Consider the following 23,792-nt stretch of genomic DNA (forward strand, 5'->3'; position numbering starts at 1 on the left):
GGTATGTTCCGGCGTGTCAGTATATTTTTTATCTCCATGACGGCCGCTCTAGCCATTTCTATTCGGCCTCTTATTTCATGACCACGGTCCCATTGGTCGTTCAGCCATACTCCTAGATATTTGAAGTTCTTTACTCGCTAGATTGTTATACCCCCTATTGGTAGTCTCACTTAGGAATAGTCTCTGCTGCTTTTATTAACAATAAAAAATTAGGTTTTATTTATTTTATATTTATGTTTACCCCGAAGTCTTTACTGTGTTTTTCCACTTTGTTTATAATTGTTTGTTACTAGGGTTGTATCATCTGTGTAGCGTATGTTATTTATATATATCCCATTAACGGTTTAATTCAGCAGAAAAGCATAGTTTAAATAAATTAAATTCAAGTTCAATAGTATTCGAGATCTCATGTGAGTTCAGGAAGAGAGCGAGCAATAGGAGGATTGCAGGCATAATTTGTTCTGTGCCATTTCAAATGGACCGGATATATAATTCGTAAAGACCTGGTAGGGACCGAAAAGTTAACCATTTCTAGAAGAGACAACTGAATGAAGAAAATTTTAGTGGGTATATAGCGCAAGCAAAGAATCAGAAATCAAAAATTCAGTTGTACAAAAAGGATATATCAAAACCGATCAGTTGTTGGAAAAACATTTTGATGGGGAAAAGGGGTGTTTCGTAACCTTCGGTGGATAAAAGTAGAAAGATTTAGTTTTAACACAAAAGTCTATAAAGCGTAGCGGTCGAATGAGTTTGGCGTAGGCCCAATTTATAAAACAAACACCCAACACAAAACACCAACACCTTTATAAATCCATCATAATAGACGTACTTGTATACAGAAGAATATTCGGCTTACAATGACGAGTAGTGTCGGAAAACGATCCGAAGCACTCGTTCAAGTGTTGCTTAGAAGAACATATGTAATATCGATGTTTTAACTAAAAAAACATTTAGTGCCTATTCAAATCATAAATAAAACTTTTTCAAAGCATAATCAAATTGTAAAGAAAAAATTGTAAAACATAAATGATAAGTGGGAACTATTTTCTTATTTCAGCAAAATACTCAGTTCGCTGATATATTTTCTTTATACGCCTTTTTTCTTAAAATATCGTCTTTGCCGTGATGAAAGGAAATGCGGGATTTCGAATAAAATGTACTTAAAATTCAAGTCAAAAGTATAAGTACGAAAAATGAATATTACCAGGATAACTATAAAATTAAATACGTTTTTCAAAAATTTCGTGTAGGGGATGGTAAACGATCGCAAGACTGAGGGAAACGGTCCCGATACCCTTAGGACCCCGTCATCGGCGTATGCTACTACCTTAACCCCACCCTTATTTAGCATTGTCAAAACTTCGTCAGTAGCAACTAGCCAAAGTAGGGGCGAAAGAACACCACCCTGCGGCGTCCCCCTATGAACGAATCTAGTGACTTTAGCCCGCATTAACATTCTTGAGACCGCATTAACTGCCCTGCATCCAAGCAGGGGCGAGAACCAGAGATGGGTAGGTCTTTCCACCTCTTGTCTATATAACGCAGTGGCAATTGACTTCGCACTAACCCTTGACGAGATAGTCGACTTCATGAGTCGGTTCGGAATCAAGATAGCTGCGGTCAAGGAGACAAAACTGCACGCTAGCTCCTTCTGATTACCAGGGACGGCTACAATGTGCACCGTAAGGACCGCGAGCGAGACAACGGTGATGGCCTAGCGTTCATAGTACACCATTCAGTGCAGTATCGTCTTATTGATGAAGGCATCGACCGCAGGGACAGCACCTTAGAACGTCAAGGTATAGCTATCCGGTCAGGTGATGCCGAGCTCGGCAATATTTACATACCCCCTGTCACCTGCTGCCCGGCAGGATATCTCCCCGATATTGGTGCGCTCATCAGGAGAGAAAACCGATTGGTAGTAGGTGTCTTTAACGCGTATCACGATTCAAGCCTGCCAAATGATCGTAGGGGACAGCTATTGGCAGAGCAGATAGACGATTCGACGTTCAGCACTGTAAACGACGACGTAACAATTGCTAGCGCTGGTCTGATTAATAGCATAACCTGGCGACCTATGCCATCGCTTGCATCAGACCACTTGCCCATTATCATCTCGATCGAGAGACCCGCCGATTTTGTTTCCCCGGATCACCGGTCATACATCAACTTCAACAAAGCTGATTGGACCAGATTCGCGGAATTTACTGAGAACATCTTCGCAGCCCTACCCACTCCCACCGATGTGCGCGCAGGCGAACGCGCATTCCGCAAGGCGATCACAGCCGCCGCGGCTCGCTTCATACCCGCTGGACGGATCCGGGAATTACGTCCCAATTTCCCAGTCGAAGCAGCCGTTATGGCAAACGAGCGTGACCGTCTACGCCAGGCCGATCCCGGGGATCCTCGAATAAAGGATCTCAATTCGGAGATCCGGCAACTGGTCACCACGGTCAGCGGACCAAATGGGTAGAGCATCTGAAGTCCTGTAACTTCACCTCTGGTGTGAGCAAGCTCTGGTCCACCGTAAGGTCCCTGTCGAACCCGACGAAGCACAACGACAAGGTGGATATCAACTTCAACGGTCGTACTTCGTCGGACCCGAAGAGATGCGCGAGCTATTTTAGCCGGCAATTTATAATATACTGCATCCTCCGGTCGACAGATCCGAACGTTGTGCCACCAGACGGTTGCACAAACTGCCATACAACAGTGCACCGCTTACTTTCACCAGCGACGAGGTTCAGGGGGCCATCAAACATATGAAACCATCGGCTCCGACGGACTAAACATGCTGATGTTGAAAAAACTGGGCCCATTGGGAGTAGAATATCTCACTAAGGTCTTCAATCTGTCTATGGCCACTCTCATCATTCCTGATAAGTGGAAATTAGGGAGAGTGGTCCCACTACTGAAGCCTGGGAAACCCGCCAACCAAGGGGAGTCTTATCGTCCGATAACTCTCCTTTCCCCAGTAGTGAAGACACTTGAAGCCCTTCTACTCCCACTCCTCACAGAACACCTGACTCCAGCCCCACACCAGCATGATTTCCGTAGAGTGCATAGCATCACCACGGCACTCAGCGTCATAAATACCCAGTTAAACCGCGGACTAAACCAAAACCGCCCCTGCGAGACGACTGTCCTAGTAGCGTTAGATCTAAAAAAGGCTTTCGATATCGATACAGTCAGAGGGAGTCTCACTGGTCTCATACGCCGACGACTGCACGATAATGGCGTCGGGCAATGACATTGATGGCCTATGCTCTAAAGTAAACGACTGTTGCTGTCGACTTTCAAAGCAATAGGCCGACCGGTTCTCAACTATGCCGCGCCTGTCTGGTCGCCTGGAACATGTGATACGCAGTGGACGAAGCTCCAGACCTGCCAGAATACTGCCATTAGGACCGCGACAGGATGTCTCCTGATGTCCCCACTTCAACATTTACACGACGAGGCTAACATGCTCCCTGTTAAGGAGCGCAACAAAATGCTCGGCAAGCAGTTTCTGCTAGGGTGTCACCGTAGGTCTCACCCATGCAGACACCTGCTCGAGCCTGAGCCGCCTCCCGGGCACATCAGGAGACACTTCCTCAACTACGTGGACGAGATCCTGGACAAAACAGACAGACCACTCCAGGATCGGACAGTATACAGACAGGCCATTAACGACATCCATCGGGAGACCCTTACCGCCTTCTTAAGCTCCCGACCCCCGAATGCCGTTATCGGAGTCCAACCACCACCCATCGGAGACGAAGAGCTCCAGCTTCCCCGAGAGTCCCGCGTAACCTTGGCACAATTACGTTCTGGATACTGTAGCAGGTTAAACTCCCACCTATCCAGAATCGACCCCGACATACTAAACATATGTCCAGCATGTGAAGGCACCCCGCACGACACTAACCACCTTTTCACATGCCAGAACAAACCCACTCATCTAACACCCCTCTCCCTCTGGACCCAACCCGTCGAAACAGCCAGTTTCCTGGGCCTACCGTTAGATGAGCTAGACGAAGACGACCGGTAATTACACTACACTGACAGGGCGAAAATACTACTACAACAACAACTTCGCCCTAACGCACCCTCTATATCTATGAATGGCAAAGTAAATTATTTGCCCTCCAGATATTTTTCCACAATCCCTACAACATCGTGTAAGGCTGTTTCCCCTTCAGGGTAGCTTGCTGCGCTTATTCGATGTGTTATCGGAGATGATAATCAATCAATCTTTCTAACATCTTTAGGATAAATGAGGTACGACTTATAGGCCTGAAGTCTTGGTCGAATCGTGAGCTCTACCTGCCTTGGGTATGAAAACAACCCTCCTTTTATTCTAGTTGGCGGGGTCTTGATTAAGAGTGATACACACCAAAGGATTTTTTTTCTGAAGCATCACAGGCAAGATATCGTCACAGGAGATTTAAATATATTGTTGATTGCCCAGGAGATTTTGTCAACAGACAGGATAGATTTCAGGAAAACATCGAGTAACCCTACCTGTCTATTCGTGTGGACAATGTCGCATGTAGCAATAGAATTTTCCGGAAAATTAGTATTTACCAGGATAGTCAAGGATTCTGATGCAGATTCATCCCACTTTCCATCTTCCCTTTTTACAAGGGTTCTGCCGGAGTGGTCCTTCGAAACGTTCTTGCTTATTCTGGCAGAATCCTTCACGGTTTCAATGGATTCGCAGTACTCCTTCCAAGAATTACGTTTCGCGTATGTAATAGCTTTTTGTGGTTATTCAAAATTGAAAGTTTTTAATTTGGCAGCATTCATTAAAAAACCTTCTAACCTCCTCTTTAAAGACGATCAGCGTCTTTTCCATCAGGGAGGAAAGTCTTTCTTGCTAAAAGATACCGAATAAGCCTTTTTAAAAGCAGTCTGACAGGACCACTCTATTAATTCCACGTGCTTGTCGTTGATCGGCAGATAAAATGAAAAATTTACACTTGTTCAATATCTTGTTGAAAAGCCCATTGAACAGAGACCAGTCTGTTCTTTTAGGGTCCCTGTGGGGAGAAATGGTTCCCCGTGCGAAATTAATTTCGAAGAGGTTCAGTTTGTGATCCGAAAAATAATTTCTCTAAGAAACCTTTCAATTTTTCAGCAGCTTAATACACCCTGTCAGTCCAATGTAGTTACCGGTCTAGAGTGCAGAGCTCTAGAACAGGGAACGTGACTAACGTGTCCAATCTCGGGTGGTGCGTAGGCCAGACCACCTCCGAAAATGGCTCCAGCCATTGCAGGAATGACATTTGGTTGATGTCAGATTCCGAGGTACTGTGGTGTGACTCACGGAACAGACTGTGCGGGGATCCAAGAGCAGCTGGTTTGACCCCTCAATTGGGTTGGAGCAGGAGGGCTGGTGTATGTGTATGGTGGGGGAGCTGTGTTGCTCTGGTGAGCTCCTGGTAAGCGTTAGGTTTGGTTTGAGGTGGCGGATAGTACTGTCAGCACGGTAGACGATGTTGTAGTCGTAAGGGCTGGGGACGCCAGACGGCAGGAGCAACACGTGGCCACATACCGTGTGGACCACTCCCTGTGCGTCTTAGGGTGTGTGCATGTCAGAGATGCGATAAGCGATAAGAGCGTCGATAAGAGCGAAGCGTAGAAAATTAATGCATGTATTTTAATAGAAGTGTGCATGTCGGAGCAGCGCGCTAACTCACTCTTCGCTCGCTATCATCGATAAGAGCGTAGAAATTGTAGGCTAGTAATTTCTTCGCTATTATCGATGATGGACACACAAGATTTTATAAGTGCAGTATTTTTAAAACCTGCAATTTGGGATCAAAAAGATCCAAATCACCACAACAGGTTCATTTTGGATAAATTGTGGCAAAGTATTGCAGCTGATACATGAACTGGTTAATAAATCAATACCTATTTATATTGAATGTAACACTGAAAACACCACGGCTAGATGTGATGACAATGCACAAAACAATGAATATCCGATTTAGATTCACAATATTCTAAATGTTTAAAATATTTAATTTTTTTTTGTTATTTACCAATGAATATGTTAATTTTTCTTCAATAAAATTATTCGTACGTATGTACCTTATTGTAAGCATCAATCGCTCCTCTTGCAAGATTGGTCTGTTGTGGCAGTTTTACCAATTATGCTGCAGTCGATCCGAAATTTGAGACAGAATATAATCGAATGTATCGCTTGTCATTCTCATATATTCGAAAAACTTTTTTGGATCCTGTCTCAAACTATTATAGAGATGGTGAAATTCTCCGAGTTCTAGTCTTGCTTGGTTTATAGGATGCGCGGAAAACTGACGTTTTTCCCTTACAGTATTATGTAGATGATAATATGCAGCAGTATGCGTCAACAACAACATATTTTCTTCCTCTGAATCACTCATTATTATAAATATTATAGCTCTTCACTTTTCAAAACTTAAAATGCAAATGCAACTAACGCTCTTATCGCAGCTCTGTTTTATACACCACACAAAACTAAAGCTCGACGCTATGCTTTTGTCGCTGCTCTTATCGATGCTCTTATCGCTTATCGCATCTCTGACATGCACGCACCCTTAGATTCTTTATGAGATTTGCACTTCGACCTCATGGTCTTTTGTGCCCTCTACTCATCATAGTACCTCATCCACATTCTGTTCTCTTATTAAACTCTGGATAGAGCTGGGTTACAGTTGGCCGGAATCTCTCAACCTTCTCCACACTATAGCGCTACATTTAAGAAGAAGGTGCATTGGATTCTCCTGAGGTTGGTCGAAGAAACGACAAGAGTCCGTAGACCAAATCCCGATCATGAGCAGATGACTTCGCAGTCTGCAGCGAGTGAGAATGCCCGTGAGGAAGCAATTGTGCATTCCTAGTAGATTTAGTTTCTTGATACACTCAAGGACTAGTGATGATTTGATCTTACATGACATAAAAATGGCATACATCTCCGCTTGGAAGATGCTTGGATAACTACCCATTGGCACAGAGCGCTTGGTTTTGGGGCCGTAGGTTCCAGCCCCTATATCTTCTGGGGTCTTCGAGCCATCTGTGTACCAGTACGGGATACACTCCTGGAATTTCTTTTTAAATGCAGTTTAATTCTGAACTTCTTTTCGAATTTGATCACCTTAGTTTTATAATCTCTGGGTAGCTGGTAAGTGAGAGCTGTAGCCTTAGCGCTTCCATGTTTTATATGACATCACTCTTTCTCTCCCGAAGCCTTCACTTGTAATATTCATCAGAGTACGCTTTGCCGACTTTACCAGACTCTTCCTCATGTGGGAGTACGGTGCTGTTATCACCCGACAAATATACCGAAGCCATTATAGATGTCTTTGCGGGTCCCGTCCACAAGCAGCTGTGTCTGTATCGCAACCTGATCCCGGTTCAAGAATATTTAATGTTTCAATTTAACACTACGCATGCTCTAGGTCGCTCTCCTGAAAGATCCCAAATTACCTTATTGTTTTTTGTTATTGAGGCCCCTTACGTGGCCTCTGTAGGCCCACGGCTCTTGAGCCAGTATTATGCTCAGATCTCTCGAAGCAGACCATCGTGCCATGACAGCTGACGTCGCTCGTCTGAGAGCCTCAACTCGCTCTTGCCCCTTTTGCCCAGCTCGAGCTTATCTGGGTCTAGTCCTTCCAGGAGTTCTAGTATGGTGGGGATGTAGGCCGTCCCAGTAACTTGCCTGGGTTGGGCTGGTCCAGAGACTTGCCTAGACTGTGTCGGCTCAGTGACTTGCCTGGGTTCCCCATTAGGCGGGACTTCCACCATAGTTGGTATGGTATACGCAAGGACCGTTTTGGCTGACGGATCGCTATCCTCGTCCGTAACCATTTATTCCGGCTGGGCTTCCTTGTGTCCGCTAGACTTCTGCCTCCATGGTCTGATGATGATAGAGCTGAACCGGTAATTCAGTCTGAAGCCCATCCTTTTTACGGTTCCGTACGAGTCCTCGTCAAGGCTTAGATTAAGCCCGAGCCTTGCCTTCTCGACGCCGCTGCTTAGAATGCGTCATGCTTCGGTTCTTAAGCCGCCGTTCTGGGCTTTCAGCAGTCTAGTCCATATTCTGCAGATATGTCTGCGCCCCTCGGCAGGTACACCGTGACATTGTGCATAGTTGGTATATAATCCCCCTTTTTCGTGTTAAACAGCTGACCTTTCCACGCCGCGAGCTTGGGTGCCACGCCTGTTAATCACTCCGCGATCTTCTCATCCTTACACAAGCAGTAGACTCGGCCTGACACAAAAGGCCAGCGAGTGAGTCCATCCTTTAAAGACTTCATCCATTATAGCCTCCTTTAGCACAGTTAGGTCGTCCTGCCCTAACGTCTCCGCAAGATAGTTCTTGGGCAGCACTGCCAAACACGAATTCCTTTGAGAGCGTCCGAGCTTGTTTGCTGGCCATTATTATCCAGCGGGGTTGCCGGGGGAGAAATATCGTGCCGCTTGGATGCATTGGCTGCCTCTTAGCACAGGGTGCCGGCGGGGTGATCTGTCCGCTTCTTAGCTTTGCAGCGTGTGCGGACTCATCTATAGTTTCCCGCTTCCCTGCTCTGGGGCGGGTACAGTTCTATTCCTGCCTGCCCTGTAGCGGTATTGGTCCCGCTTGGCCATCGGTGCTGGTCTGGCACGTTATTGGGCCGTTGCCCACACAAGTTGGCGAGGGGATTCTAGGGATTTGCTCTTCTCCAGGCTGAGTCTTTTACCTTCTTGAGTCAGACGATTGCCCGAATTCTGAGTGTCGGAGAGGTTTGTGGCTCCTGCTTGCTATAGATGGCTCCCGATCTCGCTGCTGTGACACCTCCGGTCGGTTACTATTCCAACAGGTATATGGCCTTGAGCTGGCAGCAACGGCGACGGTGTTGGTTGGTGAGAACCTACGTCGAGGGTCTCCTCGCTTAACTGATTTGTTGGGTCTGTGGTGACTGGCCCACTCGTTCTCTCAGCTTCTAGGGCTGGTCCATGGTACACCTTACGGCTGGTGATTGGTTAATCATCCTCACGGGGAGTTTTTACTGTTCATTTTGTTCGTACGACCGCTTGCTTGACAAGGCAAGCTCGGCAGTCTTGATTTTTTATGTGGATCTCCATGGGTCCGCCGCGCCAGCGCCCCCTAATCTTATCGAATTCTAACATAGTTCTCTAACGTGATTTTTGTTCGGGAAACATTAAAGAACTGCATCCGAATTCCAATGTCGTCTTATTGATGTAGACATCTGTCGCAGGGACAAAACTTGAAAGTGGCGAGGTCTAGGGTGTCAAAGCATCCAAAAACTGTCAAATGATTGAAGGTGGCAACTTCTGGTAAAGCTGATAGATGATTCGATATTCATAGCAGTAGCCGACGACGTCCCCACTAATTGCTAGCGCTGGTCTGATCAATAGCTTAACTGTTTGCATATAAGCGCTTCTATATTTACTTCAGTAAAGTCGATGAAGTACACTTCGCAGAATTCTCTGAGCACACGTTAGCCCCTTTTCCCATTCCACCGATGTGTGAGTCGGTGAACGTGTATTACAAAATGTGGTCGCTGCTGCTCGCTTAATTTCTGTTGGTAGACTTAAGCACATTCGTCCTCATTTAGCAGCGTAGGCAGCCATTTTATCAAACGAGCGTGACCACCGATGCCAGGCCGATCCCAGGGATTCTCGGCTAAAAGAATAGGCATTAATTCTTTCTTTTAAGGAGTACAACAACAAGGTCTGCAAGAAACTGTACGAGCGCGACCACCGATGCCAGGCTGATCCCGGGGATCCTCGGCTAAAAAAATAGGCATCACCCCTGGAGACATTTGCTTGAGCCTGAGCCACCGCCCAGGCACGTCAGGGGACATCTCTTTAACTACACAGACGAGATCCAAGACAAAATACAATTACAACTACTAAACTGTACAGTATGCAGACAAACACTAAACAACATTCATCGGGAGATCTTTACCACTTCCAGAACTCCCGACCCGTGAATGCCATTATGGGAGTCCAATCACCACCTAATTGCTATTGAAGAGGTTCAGCTACTTCGCGAGACCCGCGTAACTTTGGTCCAATTGCGTTCTGTATATTGTAGTATGTTAAACTTCTACCTATCCAGAATCGACCCCGACATGCCCAATATATGTTCAGCATGTGAAAGCACACCGCACGATACTAACCATCTATTTACATGCCTTATAAAACCTACTCACCTAACCTCTTCTTTTGGACCCAACCTGTTGAAAGAGCACGCTTTCTAGGTCTACCGTTAGATGAGTAAGCTCCCGGGGATCCTCGGCTAAAGGATATAAATTTGAAGATTCTGCAGCTGGTAAATCAGTACCATCTGACTTAATGGGCCGAGAATTTGAGTGCGTGTAACTTCACCTCTGAGGTTAGTAAGGTCTCTAGTCGACTGTAAGGTCCCTGTCAAACTCGCCGAGGCACAATTCCCGAAGGGGTGCGTGAGATATTTTCGCCGACAATCCACATCTTTCATTTATCAGATCCAAGATTCGTGTTACTAGAATGGCTTGTATTCGAAAGTGAACGACTATCTTTCCAGCCTTTCTCTCTTCTTCCCTGCTAAGGATCCCCAACTCTCCCTCTCTATACCCTCGCTACCGTACTTATCAGCTTATCGAAGGAGGTTAAATTACAGCTAAAGGTTAAAGCCAACGACACGCAAATACCGATTGTAAGCAACCCCAAACTATTGAGTCACAGCTAAAGGTGAAAGTCGACGACACACCAAAACCGACTCTAAATAACCCCAAACTATTGGATGTGACTTTCACTAATTCCCATTCGGTCGCCCGGCACCACTAGTGTTTCGCAGTGGAGGAAGCTTCAAACTTGTGAGAATATTGCTATCAGGGCAGCGAGGGAATGCCTCTTGAACAAGCAATTCCTGGTTGGTATTAATATTGTAATAGGTTAAATTCCCACCTATCCTTGGCGACGACGACCGCTGATTACACCGTGCTGGCTGGGCTTGATGAACTGCCACAACAACAGCAATTTGAATGACTTTTGAGCACACATAGAAAATGCCTGGAACGCAATAGTACACGAAAAATACGCGACTCTTGAGAAAAGTTTGTTATGGCGATGTGATGCTGTCATGGAAAGCAAAGGATTTCTAACTAAATATTCAGCTTTTCTTCCGTAATTTGCTCCTATTATCGTTTAAACATACATATGATACTCTCAAAATTGCTAAATTCGTGACAAGCTCTAACTGGTACTTCTTGCATATACATAAATGAGTTTGTTGATTAAAGGAGGAATATATCAGACACCAATTATAGCGCTACTTAGTAAGCAGCTTTTCAAGAAAAATTTTAACAATAATTTAGTTTTTTAAGAAGTTAATCTATAGTGAGAATTTTGTTCTGGTGTAGAGTGCGTAATTCGTGACGAACTCTGTATATATTGAGGTGAGAGCTGACAATAATGATCCAATAATACGGTTGATGTACGATATCCGTCTGTTACCAGAATAGTTATAATGTTGTTGCAGTAGTTCACTAAACCCGAAATAGGTGACTTTTCTTCTTTTTATGTCCGTTGGCGTGTTCCTTGAGGCGAGTATCCTATTTATAACTATGTCATTTAAGACTTTGTTAGTCCATACTATTCTCATAATTTTTAATACTAATTGTATAATGTATATTTGTATATTTAAATTATTCTGTTTTTCTGAATATATCATTCTCAACTGCAGAGTAATTTGTTTGGTAACATGCCCACGTATAAAATGCAGGTGGCGCTTACTGGGGGTTCCTTTGACACTCGTCAATAGCTTTTCGGGATCAAATCTCTAAGCAGAGTAGAATAAGGTTAGGGGTGCCGCAGGTTGGAGTCCTTTCTCCCTTATATTTCGAAGCTTCCTCAAACATTCGAGGGAGCTAGTTCCTTTGATCTTATACTCCTTACTGCAAAGAACCTCCAACTTTCTCCTACTAAATCCACGTCGACCTAGTTACGACCTGAATGAAGGAGATCGGCAATACTGCTGTTTCCGTGGCGCCGCAATTTAATGGCGGATTCTTATAGAACTCGACAAAAGAAAACGAAATGAAAGAGTAAAATTTTTTGATATCTCGCTTAGGAGAAACCAGGAGATCAAATTGCCACTTGTGGTTGGAGAAACGTTGCCGGCGAGATTTAAACAAAGACCGGCCGGTGCTCTATGCAGGACCCATCTGTTCGTCTGGAACTAGTAATATGCGGTGGATCACTCTCCAGACCTACCAAGATATTGCAATCTGATGCCTCCCATTCAACACCTACACAGTTAGGTTGTTTTAACTTGCTGTTTAGTTGTTGTTTTAGCAGTAATAGAAGCCCCGTCAGGTTAGGGTATATCACCGGTCATCTTCGTCTGGCTCATCTAAAGGTATGCCCAGGAAACATGCTGTTTCGACGGGTTTTGTCCAGAGGAAGAGGGGAGTAGGTTTTAAAGGGCATGTGAATGACTTGAGTCGACTGATATATATCATCTAGTAGCGTGGAATGGCTGACTGGGTCGAAAGCCTTCTTGAGGTCCAACGCTACTAGGTCAGTCGTCTCGCAGGGGCGGTTTTGGTTAAGCCCGCGGTTTATGTGGGCGTTTATGGGGGTGAGTGCAGTGTTGGTGCTATGCACTCGTCGGAAACCGTGCTGATGTGGGGCTGGGGCCAGGTGTTTCGTGAAGAGTCGGAGTAGGAGGGCTTCAAGTGTCTTCACTATTGAGGAAAGTGTAAAAAGTCGGCTAAAATAGCTCGCGCATCACTTCGGGTCCGACGAAGTGCAACCGTTGAAGGTGATAGCCACCTTGTCATTGTGCTTCGTCAGGTTCGACAGGGATCTACCGGTGGACCAGAGCTTACTCACACCAGCGGTGAGACTGCAGGTCTTCAGATGCTCAACCATTTGGTCCGCTTATGTTGATCTACCAGTTGCCGGATCTTCAAATTGAGATCCCTTATGCGGGGATCCCCGGGATCGACCTGGCGTAGGCTGGGAAATTAGGACGAATGTCCTTGGACCTTCCAGCTGAGATGAAGCGAGTCGCAGCAGCTGTGAGTACCTTGCGGAATGCGCGTTCGCCTGCGTGCACATCGGTGGGAATGGGGCGAGCGGCGAAGATGTCTTCAGTGAATTCCGTGAAGCCGGCCACATTAGCATTTTTAAAGTTAAAATAGGATCGGTGATTCGCGGAAAGCCTAGGTCGCCACGTTATGCTATTTATCAGACCCGCGCTAGCTATTGTTATGTCAGGCGAGCTGCTGCAATTGCCCACTACCCTGGTGGGGGCGTCGTCGTTCACAGTGGTGAATGTCGAATCGTCTATCTGCTCTGCCAATAGTTGTCCCCTACGATCGTTTGGCAGGCTTGAATGGCAAAGATCGTGGCGCATATTGAAGTCACCTACAACCAATCGGTTTTCACCTGTGATGAGCGCACCTATATCAGGGTGATATCCTGCCGGGCAGCAAGTGACAGGGGGTATGTAAGCATTATAAATTTCGAGCTCGGCATCGCCTGTCCGGACAGCGGTACCTTGACATTCTAAGGTGCTGTCCTTGCGGTCGATGCCTTCAGCGATCAGACGATACTGCACTGTGTGGTGGACTACAAATGCTAAGCCACCACCATTGTCTCGCTGGCGATCGTGTCTGTGCACGTTATAGCCATTCCTGGTGATCACGGAGGACCTAGCATGCAGTTCGGTTTCCTGGACCGCAGCTATTGGGATACTGTGTCGGCTCATGAAGTCAACTATCTTGTCGACCTTACTCGTGAGTCCGTTGCAGTTATATTGAAGAAGCTTAAAGCTTCTTGGTAAGGTAGTAGTAACACGGGGGGTGAGGGACGCGTGGGGTTGCCTACGTTGGGTCTGCTGTACATTCCGCTGTAGTTGTTGCTGCATGATGGTGGAAGGCGGCCCCGCCACGGGGGGCGGTTGTGGGTGCAGAGCTCTGCAGCAGGGGGCAACGTAGTCAGTCGTCCACTCACGGGTGGTGCGCAGGCCGGAACATCTCCGAAAGTGGCACCAGCCATTGCAAGAATTGCATTTAACTGATGCCAGGTTCCGAGGTATTCTGGTCTGACACACGGAACAGACTGTGCGGGGACCAAGAGCTGCTGGTTTGTCGCCGCACTGGGGTTGGAGCAGGAGGGAAGGGGATGGGTTAAAGTGGGGGAAGTGTTGTTCCAATAGGCTCCTTCCATGGAGGTAGGGGCTGTGGTTCAGGCATCAGACGCCTGCTGGCGGGAGCAACACGTGTCCACATACCGTGTGGACCACTCCCTATGTGTCTTAAGACCTGAACAGGTCTTAAGGGGGCTCCACCCGTTGCACTTGTTGCACCTAACCGAGGTGGAGTTCGGGTGAAGCCGTTCATGGCACACCCAGCAATAGGATACCTCTGGCCCAGGGTTGGATTCACTACCAGCCCTGGAGCAAGATTGCTGGTGGGCTGATGCACTGGTCAGGAAAAACCCGAGTCATTCCGGTGACAGAACCGGTTGCCATGAGAATGAAGTGAGGTGTCTACGATCTCAGTTAGTTAGCTTAATACTATGCTAAGCAAAGAATTCCTGTTGGGGTGCTACCGTAGGAACCACCCCTGCAAGTACTTGGTGGGAGCTGGTCCACCTCCTAGGCACGTCAGGAGACACATCTGAATAATGTGATCCATGACTACACTCGTTTATGGCCTTCCACTATCCATATAGGCAATAGGAAAGGAAAAGAAAGAATTTACAATAATAATAGGCCTCTTTTATTCGCCATTTCACCGCTCGATCATCTTAATGAAAAGGTTATATGCGAAAAGGTTCGCCGCTAGCTGGTATGGTAATGTCTCATTCGACTGGTATAACTCACTGTCATACAAACATGTAATTTAAGGCAGATCTATTCCCACGTTACAAATATATGTTCATTTCTACCAATTGCGTCATCTATTCGCCACATGCTAACGCTTGGTGAAAAGAAGAGCCCTAATGTTAACCAATACGTTGAGTTTGGTGCATACTATGGATAGAAATTAATTAATAATAAATCTGATACTACCGTCTTCTTCGCAAAGTAATTGTTTCACACTGAACGCAGTTAACACATTACCACCTATATAAAAAATTTGGCAGTATAATAGACTTATTCTTAAATTGGTGCTAATACGCCCCTCGAAAATATATTTTAAATTAACACGTATTGTAACTCTCCTTGATTTTTGATAATGTTTACCCTGAAGGTGTTGTGCATCTCCCTTAACGAATGCACCAAATTCTTTTATACGGAGAAGAAACGAAAATTTTTAGCAACTTCAAATTTGTCATTGTTATACTAAAATTTCATGGATTATAAAATTGTGTACTCAAATTTTTTCAAGAAATTCCTATTAAAAATTTTGAAATCATGAAAATTTTGATTTTTGTACAAAGTTTGAAATTTGGATTGTTGTGGTCATTGTTGTTATTAAAAAAATAATTGAATTTAAAAAATACATAAGTAAACAAAACTTCTTAATATATGGTGCCCTTATAATAACTTCTACGGATGTATGTCAAATTTATATTTTATGTGCGTTTAATAATTTGACGGCCATATGCATAAGAGGGTTAAATTTCGGATATAGGTATAGGGTGGGCCATGTAAATCAACTATAAAAAAAAACTAATCAATATTTTTTCATTTTTCTTTTTTTTCTTTTGAAGATTGAACATTGTCATTTATGAATAAAAAATAAATATCGTTCAAATGACTGCCACGACTGGCTTTACAATAGGCCATTCGATCAACCTAATTTTTAAGCACATTTTCGATTGTTTGGGCTCCAATTTTATGAATGGCAACTTCGATTTCGTGTTTTAAAGCATCAATCGTCTCTGGATGGTTCGTTTAGCATTTGTCCTTAACGGCTCCCCACAAAAAATAGTCCAACGGGCTTAAATCACAGCTCCGAAGCGGCCAATTGATATCGGAATTTCGGCTGATTATTCGGTTTTCAAAAACGGTAGCCAAAAATTCGAGTGTAACTTTGGCGGTGTGACAAGTTGCACCGTCCTGTTGAAACCAAATGTCGTCCATGTCATACTCTTCAATTTTTGGAAACAAAAACTCGTTGAGCATGTCACGGTAACGCTCGCCATTTACTGTAACCGCGGAAGAAGAAGAAGACTCACCACTTTGGAAATAGGTTTTCAATATTTCCCAATTTTGTTCAAGCGTATAGCGTCCCATTTCGTAAATGTTAAACCTTTAAGTAAATTATGAACACATTTGACATGTCATTTGTGTTACCATTCTTAAAAACTAGGTGGCTCAAAAAGCAAACGCTATATGGCCCACCCTGTACATATAAAATATATTAACTAACTATGAAACAAAAAATTTTTTTAATTAAAAAAGGTAGTCGAATACAATAAACAATGATTACATATTTAAAAGGTATTCAACAAATACGATAGCAATTTTTCATTTTATAAATATAAATGTGTATCTGTAATTTTTTTAAATTAATTCTTGTATAAGTTGTCTATTACAACATTCATAAAGATTACCATGATAATCTAAGAAAAGTTTATTTTCCATGTATTTTAGGGCCGCTATCTGGAGCAACTTGAATGACGATAGTGGAAAACGAGTACAACAGGGATGAAGAAGCAAAAACAATTTCACTGTCTTCGCCATAGTTAAATATGAATACGATATTATTGCACTAAATTTTGACACTACTAAAATCTTCAATCAAATTGCAGCAGAAGAATAAATATAGTACGTATGTAAATGTACTTGTGACAATCGGCATTGAAAGCGACTAAGGCTATTCATTTAGAGTACGCTATGTAACTGTATTGGCTATGGGTCGCAGATTGTGTTTATATAAAGTTATGCATCTACAGTTGTACACAAAATAATAGGAGTGGTCTTACACAAAAACAAACAATTTTCAAACAAACCTTTCAATATTTTTTTCACAAAAACCACAGATATTGTAGTCTCGACACGCTAAGTAGCACCCTGCTAATAACTTCACACTTTAAATTGTATTTAAACAAATTAAAATATTTTAAACGTTCTTTAGATTTTTTTGAACATTTTTAAAATTTTAAACATAACTGACATGGCTGACACTTTAGGTTTTTGTGAAAAAATTACCACTGTCCATGTATATTCAAACCTCAAACACATTATGTTCTCTGTAAGTTCGAAATCAATCGACTTCCGAAATATTGCGAGCATAACAATTATATTAAAAACAATTGTTTCGCGTAATAAAGGGCTTTCGTTTAACTAACCTATGCTAAAACTAACTGTTTTCCAATTCTAAAAGATATGTGTAAATGAGATCGTAAATAGTAAATATCTTAAAATTAGTTGCAAACACGTTGCTCATGAAAATAATATTATTGAGTGGTAGTCGAATAATATCAGTTTTTCAGAACCGCTCCACTGAAAAACTGCGATTCATAGAGTTGATAAGATCTTGTCAGCGCTTTAGAATAATAAAATTGGAAGTTCTTTGCTCTGGCAAACATATTTTTACTCAACCCTCAAGTTTGCTATAAGGTTCAGGTATCAGGAGACTGAACAGGCCGCGAAATGGCCTCAAATCCATTGGCTCTAAACCAATTTTTTTAATGGAATATTTCACTAAACATAGCTAACATCTGCACTTATACCTTCTGGTCCATGACTTCTTCAATTAAGTGATTTTCCCAGACTACGTTATATGGAAAGCTTCTTCCTATGCTATGGTTGACGATTTCCTATTTTAGGTGGATGCTAAACAAACACTAAGAAGCGACAAAACTACGCGCTCCTGTTTTAAAGTAGATTTCTAGCTTCGCGGTTATATTTTATCGTACACTTTTAATTCAACCGTATACTGAGTCCGTCGTAGAAAAGTTACAAAGTGATCCCTTTATTACGACTACGAAAAATTTGTTATCACAGAATCCACTGAGTTCGAAAAAAGTGCTACCAAACCCAATTTTCAATGTTTCAATATTAGCTGTCATTAAGTAAACAAACAAATCTTAGCTTAACAAGTATTTCTTCATCTTTTTCTCAGTTATTTTCCTCTTGCAATAAATTGAGTTATATTGGAAGTGCGAAAATAATATTTCTGGATAAAAAAGACAGCTAATTTTAAGAGTATCTCACATGCTGCGGAATCATTGAGAGATATTTTTGATCGTTTGGAGATGGATGACACTTTATAAGAAAAATTTTTGGTTCCCAAAATATATAATTCTAGAAATTTTAAATTACAGATTTATAAAAAATCAGCATTTATGCATTTGTCTGAGGTGCTGAAAGAGGATAGTTCAAGGCAAAGACGTCACAATGCATGAGATTCATATACTGGTTTCGATGTAAAGATTTTAAGGATTCACATACCAGCGAAAAAAAAATTTAGTACAAACATTATGAATATAAATATATATAATTGGCGCGCACACCTTTCTCGGGCGTGCATCTTGATGTTATTCCACAAATGAAGGGGCCTACAGTTTCAAGCCGACTCCGAACGGCAGATATTTTTTATGAGGAGCTTTTTCATGGCAGAAATACATTCGGAGGTTTGCCATTGCCTGCCGAGGGGCGGCCGCTGTTAGAACAATCTTTTTTTTAATTTTGGTGTTTCACCGAGATTCGAACCTGCGCTCCCTCTGAATTTGGAATGGTAGTCACGTACCAACCCATTCGGCTACGGCGGCTATTAATCTATAGAATTTTTATAAATTGTTAACATAAAATTGGCTGTGTCTTCTGAATTTTAGTTTCAAACTTTTCTCTGACAACCAAATCACTTCGTTGCAAATTATTTGATTAAATTCTTCTTCTTAATTGGCGCGATAACCGCTTACGCGATTTTGGCTGAGTTTAACAAAGCACGCCAGCCGTTTCTTTCTCGTGCTAACCGACGCCAATTGGGCAAAACAAGTGAAGCCAACTCCTTCTCCTGATCTTTCCAATCGTTTGGTATCAAACGACTCGGAGAGGTCCTTCCCAATTCTGACGGCGCTGCTTGTGTTGAGCAACGTCATCTTGCATAGCCGTATTAGTTTTGCGAGGATACTAAATTTCGACATCGCGGCATACAGGGACCTCCTTTTCGTCCAATCAGTTGGTTAACGGTGGGCTTCAGCCTTTCACACAATACGCTCGCTAGGACCTTATAGGCTATGGATATTTAGAAGACTGATCCCGCGGTAATTGCCACAAATTGCAGGATCACCCTTCTTATTTGTTGGGCAGAGCACACTTAAATTCCAATCGACAGGCATGCTTTCATCCGACCATATTTTGTATAGAAGCTGATGCATGCGCCTTACCAGCTCCTCGCCGCCATGTTTGAATAGCTCAGCCGGCAGTCCGTCGGCGCCCGCGGCTTTGTTGTTCTTTAGCCGCGTTATCGCTATTCTCACCTCGTCATGGTCGGGTAGCGGAACGATAATTCCTTCGTCAACGATTGGGGTATCAGGATCTTCACATTCTCTCTGACGTGCGCAACTATCACTATTTAACAGGCTCGAGAAGTGTTCCCTCCATAACTTAAGTATGCCCTGGATGTCAGTCACCAGATCGACGTCGTTGTTCTTACTGGAAAACGCCCCGGTCTTGAAACCTTCTGTAAGCCTCTGAACTTTCTGGTAGAATTTTCGGGCGTTGTTCCTATTGGCCAACATCTCAAGCTCCTCACACTCACGTATTTCGACCTGTCGTTTCTTCTGTCGGATAATACGTCTCTCTTCCTTTCTTAGCTCTCTGTAGCGATCCCACATGGCTCGTGTTGCACCCGATCGCAGCGTGGCTCTATAGGCAGCATCTTTTCTTTCTGCGGCAGCATGACATTCCGCGTCGTACCAACTGTTTTTTCGGGATATGTTGCTCCATTGCTCGTGCATGCCGGTTTGTTGGGCAGTACTCTCTGAGAGCAGGAGTGAGAGTCGAGTGGCGAATCTTCTGGCTATCTGTTGTGATTGCAGCTTGTCGATGTTGAACATTCTTCGCGTAGTTAGATGTACGCTTTTTGCTGCACAGAGGCGTGGGGGTAGTTTGGCTGCAACAAGATTGTTGCGCGTATTTTTCAAGCGAGGCAGTCGTATTATTTCAAATTAAAACAAAAACTTTTTGTATTTCTGTTCCTTTTTTTTCCCGACTACACCAAGTGACCCATATTTATAGCTAGTCAGAGTGGCCTGATATTACAGTTAGACCTAGTAAATATATAATAAATAGCAATAGAATGTATGTTACTGTAATTATGCTTACTGTATGTATATATGCAAACAATGAGAGATGCTCATAACATAACAGAAATAAAGTGCAAGTGAGAAAGAATGTGAATGTGAGAATAATGGCAACATGCAAAAATAATAGAATGAATGATATTAACTGCTCGGTACTTTTCGTCGGTAACACTCCCTCGCCCGTAAATAAGTCTGACAACACATGTTTACTTTACTCAGTACCGACATCTAACACCGCTACTTTTGCAATCGGTCGATGAAGAATGCCTGATTTGGTTTCTACCATCGCGCTCCGAACTTTGCGCCCTTCGCTTTTACCACATCTACAATTCTGCCCTTTGGCCAACAGTTCCTCGGCAGAACGTGGTCTGCAATTACCACGACATCGCCAATACGTAGGGGCGTTGTTTTGTGAACCACTTGGTACGTCTTGAGATGACCGGTATGTATTCCTTCACCCATCGATACCAAAAGCGGTCAGCGAATTGTTGGGTAAATTGCCAATGTTGCCGCAGATTAACGGTGTCGCTACATATTGGCTTGTAGCCATCCGATGACCCAAACAGCAAGTGGTTGGGAGTAAGAGCCTCGTCGTCACAATTTTCCAAAGAAACAAATGTCAGGGGGCGGGCGTTCAGGATAAATTCTACTTCATTCAATGCACTTCGCAAGCTTTCATCGCTGAAACTTGTTGAAGGTAGTATCTCATAAAGCACAGTCTTCACTGGTCTCACAAGCCTTTCCCATGCACCACCCATATGGGAGGGGCGCTTGGTGGATTAAAGGTTGAAAGATGAGACGATACCACTCAAGTTGATATATTTCAGACTCCCGCAAATTATTTTTTCAGATGCCTTGAAATTGGTGCCGCTGTTCGAGAATATATCCCTGAGATAGCCGCGTCGTGATATAAATATGCGTATCGCCATGATACAGGAACTGGTATTTAAGCTGTGGGCAACTTCGATGTGTATAGCGCGAAGCGTTAGACATAAAACGCCCCATCTCTTTTGTCGCCTTCTTCCCACGATGACAAGCAATGAGCCAAAATAGTCGAGACCTACATACGTGAAGGGTCTCTCGAAAGCGGCAATCCTTGCAGCTGGCAGTGCTGCCATTTGTGGCGGCTTAGGAATGGAGCTCTCGTTTTTTACATTTTTGACACTCTCCGCGCACTCTTTTATATAACACCCTCAGTCGATTTATAAAGTATGTACTACGAATTTGATTGATTACAGACTCATGCATCTGGTGATGGAAATTTTCGTGATTCCAACGCACTATTAAAAAGGTGACATGATGAGAATTAGGCATCGCTATAACATCTTCACGGCCGCCGTAGCCGAATGGGTTGGTGCGTGATTACCATTCGGAATTCACAGAGAGGTCGTTGGTTCGAATCTCGGTGAAAGCAAAATTAATAAAAACATTTTTCTAATAGCGGTCGCCACTCGGCAGGCAATGGCAAACCTTCGAGAGTATTTCTGCCATGAAAAAGCTCCTCAAAAAAATATCTGCCGTTCGGAGTCGGCTTGAAACTGTAGGTCCCTCCATTTGTGGAACAACATCAAGACGCACACCACAAATAGGAGGAGGAGCTCGGCCAAACACCTAACAGAAGTGTACGCGCCAATTATTTATTTTTTTTTATTTTTTTATAACATCTTTATGATTGTTTAATTGTTCAACTCGACTTTTGCATCTTATTATGCCATCTGTGTCTAAGTAAACGTTTAAACTAAAGAGTTTGCTAGAGTTTTCAATATTCTTACCACCTGATCTCTTCACAATATTCAATGGACTGAGCATACCTTATAAGAAGACATTGAGCTTTCTGAATCATGTCAAAGTCGATGGATGTTTTCCGTTGCCTTGCTAGCACAACTGAGCGTAATCGGTCGACGGATAATAAAAATGTAGCCACAGCTCGATACATACGTTCCCAGCTGGAAAAGTGATCCACGTTGTATGTAGACCAAAATGTTTAATTTCCGAATCGTCGCACTCCTCTAAGCTTAACTCTTCGCACTACGGCCAAACTTCTGCGCTCGACTTTAAAAAATTTGGGCCGGTAAACCACAAATGGTAGCACTGACGTGTAGTTGTTTTTGTATGATAGCTAAATCAGCGGAATTATTGCTCGAAGGAACCCACCGCTACTGGCTTACGTTTGATGTCTCTAGAATTTCGTCTATTCTATGCATCACGAATTGGTTTAAGTTTTTAGGGTTCATTCGCAACCATCTTAGCACCGTCTTTGAGTCTGTCCACCAATATATCGACATTATGTTAATACGTTGCGTCTTGCTTACCGTGTTCGCCAGCCTCACACCTATTACCGCCGTCTGCAACTCTAGTCTGGGTATCGATAATGGCTTTAGCGGTGCAACTTTGGATTTTCCAGCCACTAGACTAACCGTGACGTCGTTTCCCTTTGATACACGCAAGTAGCAAACGGCTGCATACGCGCTTTCCCCGGTATCAACAAAGGTGTGAAGTTGAACATCTTCAGCATCTTTCAGCAATAGTGAATAACATCGAAGTATTTCGGTAGCTGTTATTAATGGCATAATGGACTTCTACTGGCTCCATTTGTCGAAAAGATTGTCTTGGAGCGGTCGTCCCAGGCGATACCAGATCGCCATACATCTTGCAGCAAGATCTTTAACCCTACGGTGTAGCAACAAACGAAGATCGACATTAAAACTTGGAGTGCTTCTCTTTTCGTTGGTATGATCGATTCGTTAATAACATCGCGACGAAGTCTCCCAAATCTAGAAATATATTTAAAATTATCGCTTAAAGGGTCCCAAAACATACCGAGGACTTTTGTGGTTGAACCCTATTTTTTGACGGATTGAACTGACATAGGATCTTCTTTGACCTAGGATCTTGAAGACCAGCCACGTATATTGAAGCCAGCGGCGCCATGAATTTTTTTCACTTGCTGAGCCAATTCGAACGCAGAATATTCATCATCTCCACAGTCAATAAAGTCATCCACGTAATGGTCCTTCTTTACAGCTTCTACGGCACGAGGAAGTTCATTTTTAAAATGGTCGGCGTTTTTGTCACGTATGTAGTGGCAAAAAACGGAGCACAATTCAATCCGAAGGTCAACGCTCGCGTGATATAAATACTTGGTTGTTGAGGATCATCACCGTTATCGCACCACAAAAATCGCTAAGCATGCATGTCGCTGTCCCGTATATTGATACGGTGAAACATCTCCGCTATATCACCGCATATAGCCACTCTGCCTACTCTAAAAGCTAATAAAATACTAACGAGTGGGTTAAGCAAGTCTGGGCCACTCGGTAGGAAGTCGTTGAGTGACACCCCGTTTACCTTTGCAGCAGCATCCCACACCATCCGAAGTTTTCCAGGCTTATTTGGATTGCTTACAATGAAAATAGGCAAATAACGTGTTTTATCGTTAGAAATAGCAGTCTCAATCGGCGAGAGTTTTTTCGCGTACCCCTTGGAAAGTAGATTATTGATTTGAATTTGAATATTAGATGTTAGTATAGGATCCTTAACAAACTTCCTCTGCAAACACATCA

General features: G+C 43.5%; 1 protein-coding gene across 4 annotated transcripts in view; it reads left to right on the forward strand.

Moving 5' to 3' along the window:
* The window catches only part of LOC128869663 (uncharacterized), a 74,938-nt gene that overhangs the window by 17,706 nt on the left and 33,440 nt on the right, over nucleotides 1-23,792 (forward strand). For 3 of the 4 annotated variants that reach the window (XM_054112243.1, XM_054112245.1, XM_054112244.1), the window contains exon 2: nucleotides 16,571-16,744. The exons of the other annotated variant lie outside the window; for it this stretch is intronic. The gene's annotated coding sequence lies outside the window, so the exon portion shown is untranslated. The remainder of the gene's footprint in view (nucleotides 1-16,570; nucleotides 16,745-23,792) is intronic. 4 annotated transcript variants of the gene reach the window in all.

The sequence above is a fragment of the Anastrepha ludens genome, chromosome X, assembly GCF_028408465.1.
Source record: "Anastrepha ludens isolate Willacy chromosome X, idAnaLude1.1, whole genome shotgun sequence".
Classification (NCBI taxonomy): Eukaryota; Metazoa; Arthropoda; class Insecta; order Diptera; family Tephritidae; genus Anastrepha; species Anastrepha ludens.